The following is a 3,119-nucleotide window of genomic DNA, read 5'->3' on the forward strand; positions in this document are numbered from 1 at the left end:
GAGAGGTGAGATGAAGTGACATTATTCCTGTCTCTCTCGCAGCTTAAACTTTCAAAAATATTTATAATGAGAAATGTAGACAAGTTAGAGAGTTGTAGAGAGATAGAGGTGAGGTGAAATGAGATTATTCTTTTGTTTCTTGCCTAACACCTTTCTCTCTCTCCTTCTCTTGGCCTCTGCCTCCTCAAAAAGAGCCTATATTAATGAACTGGTGATGGTACAGGCCTATAATACCTTGTAACAACATTTCATAAAATCTGCCAATGCTGGTTGAATTATAATCAGTCATTCCTCATGCTAACCTTATTATTATTATTATTATTATTATTATTATTATTATTATTATCATGTGATGCAGAATATCATGGTGTTTTGGTTGCAAGACTCCACGTAAATATAGATTGAGCCATCGTATTCATGTTTTTCATTGTGTGGTGTTGTAAATATACTTTATCTGTAAATAAAAAATGTATCCTATGACATTTGTTTATTTTATTATATGTGTGTTAGGTTAGGTTAGCATAGTCTATATACAAGCTCTTGGCAGTGCATATATATCACAGACACATTGTTAGTAAATCAATTTGAAGCAGAACCAATTGTTGTGTGTGTGTTAGGTTAGCCAATCACACCCTTATCTTTGAAATATTCCTTTGTATATGCTTATGTACCACAGCCAGATACACACTGATTAGGGAGGTGGATGGAATAGTGGTGAAACACTGAATATACTGCTTGACTCTTGCATTGGGGAGGTGGACAGAATAGTGGTGAAAGACTGAATATACTGGTTGACTCTTGCATTGGGGAGGTGGACAGAATAGTGGTGAAACACTGAATATACTGCTTGACTCTTGCATTGGGGAGGTGGACAGAATAGTGGTGAAAGAGTGAATATACTGGTTGACTCTTGCATTGCGGAGGTGGACAGAATAGTGGTGAAAGAGTGAAGATATTGGTTAACTCGTTTTCTATGATTTTATTGGAGTTTTCATTAATTTATGGTTAAATTGTGAGTGATAGGCTAACCCTTTCACTCTTTCAGTCTTCAGTATCATTATAAACAGTCTACTGTGTCTTTCATAACTTCTAATTAATTTTAAGGTTCGCTTATAAACTCAGTCCTCTCGTTTTCTATGCTTTTATTCGAGTTTCCGTCAATTTAAAGGTTTAATTATAAGTGATAGGCTATTTGGCGCGGGGAACCGACTCCCTCTCTCTCTCTCTCTCTCTTAACACCTCACAGTGCTTCAAGTGACATATTTTCATTTGTATTCGCTTATAAAGTCAATGTACCCTCGCATTTCCTGCCATATAATTAAAGTATCCGGTTGTACCCCATGGTGAGGGTCCGCTTGTTTCCACCTCCTTCACCGAGGGAGGGAGGCAGACTGCTCCAGGCGATTTGGGATTTTTTTTTTATTTATTTATTATTTTTTATTGTCTTCCTCAGTGTACCTGGGAAACACCGTGCAGTGCGGTTGTGTGTGTGTGTCCTCTTTTCATTTAAACACCAGGGAACGGGACCACAGAGGCACAGGAGGTCAATTAAGGTGAGTTTAGTAGTGACAGGTAGCAGAGGTCTGGCTTCAACCTACGACACTACCTGGAAAACACTGGAAATACCTGGAAAATACTTGATACTTAATAGCAAAAGGGGAGAAGAGAAGAGAGAATATAATGCTATTTATCATGGAATAGAGGCGGACACACACACACACACACACACACACATACGCATACATATATATATAGACACACACACATACACACACACACACAGACACACAGACACAAACACACACACATACGCATACACACAGCTGAAATTAATCCAGAAAATAGAAAAATAACCTTCATAACAACCACAAATAATAAGGAAAGACAGATAGCCAATCTTGTTTACATCTGAGACCCCCCCAGCCCACCCGCGGCCGCCATGATGGATTGCCAGAGTCTACCCCGGGTTCCAATATTTTTTCTATTTTCTTAACTTATATATTTAGGCTTTTTAACTAAGATTTTATGGTTTGTAAAAATATTTGGTGGTGTTTTGAGTGTTTTGCGTGCGAGTGTTAAGGGAAACATGTCGATTATGAGGTTGTTTCAGCGTAAATAAGTGTTGCTGTTTGCCGTTAAATTTTTCATACTGCCAAACATGATTTTTTATTTCAGCAGCTAGGCAAGATTTTATGGGCTCAAAAAATCGTTTATTGTTTGTTAAATATGTTATGATGCTTTTGAGTGAAATACGTGGACTTTTAGAGGGGTTTTAGACCCGTTGAACACTCAAAAAGTCGACATTTATAAATTATTTATTTATTTATTTCAGCTTCCGGTTAACTTCTGATTGTTTGTAAAAATAGTTTCGATTTTTTAAAGTGTATTGTGTTCGTGAGAAATGAGATTTGTGGATTTTGGAATGTATTTTTTTATCGTGTTTGTTCGAACACTTTTTCATATAGTTATTTAAATATAGCTTTATTATTACTGAAGCTTGGAATATTTTTATATGTCCAGAATTAATTTAAAATTATGCCCTTTCATAATATGTAAAGCATTCCGGCCTAGCTCCATTTTTGCGAGGGGTCATTTTCAAAATCATTTGCATAACGTAAATATGGCGGACGTGACGTCATCAGCCGCCTTCATCCGGGGACCGAGACCCTGGACCTTCCCTCCTCCCAGTGCCCTTCCATTAGTATTTAGTGTTATTTCCTATATTTTCCAGCTGTTTTCATGCATAGAGAAGAATAGAAAGAGGAGGAAAGAAGGAGAAATGAAGAAGGAGGAGGAAGAAGAGGGAAGGGAAGGAGGAAGAGGAGAAGGAAAAGAAGAAATATTAAGAAAAGATTTTCACTGAATTTCCAGCGTTTTAAAGGTAAGCAAACGTAGTAGTAGTAGCAGTAGTAGTAGTAGTAGTGGTGGTGGTGGTGGTGGTGGTGATGTGGCAGCCTTGTAATATAAGATGAAGTGTTTTGAGTTAAATACGCAATTTTTTTTTCTAGGCATTTTGGAATAGAAGTGAGAGTTTTTGGTGTTTTGAAAGGGAATAGTCGTGCTTTCAGTGTTTTTTTTAAGTGAATTCTTCGTTTCTGTGGTGTTTTAAAAAGGCAGGG

At 37.2% G+C, this 3,119-nt stretch overlaps 1 protein-coding gene across 5 annotated transcripts in view; it reads left to right on the forward strand.

Moving 5' to 3' along the window:
* The first annotated feature begins 1,401 nt into the window (after positions 1-1,401).
* The window catches only part of LOC135099289 (probable E3 ubiquitin-protein ligase HERC4), an 11,460-nt gene continuing 9,742 nt past the window's right edge, over positions 1,402-3,119 (forward strand). For 4 of the 5 annotated variants that reach the window (XM_064001677.1, XM_064001681.1, XM_064001682.1 and 1 more), the window contains exon 1: positions 2,614-2,881. The gene's annotated coding sequence lies outside the window, so the exon portion shown is untranslated. Of the gene's footprint in view, positions 1,554-2,613; positions 2,882-3,119 lie in introns of those variants that run through there. The other variant, XM_064001680.1, reaches the window with a different exon arrangement.

The sequence above is a fragment of the Scylla paramamosain genome, unplaced genomic scaffold, assembly GCF_035594125.1.
Source record: "Scylla paramamosain isolate STU-SP2022 unplaced genomic scaffold, ASM3559412v1 Contig116, whole genome shotgun sequence".
Classification (NCBI taxonomy): Eukaryota; Metazoa; Arthropoda; class Malacostraca; order Decapoda; family Portunidae; genus Scylla; species Scylla paramamosain.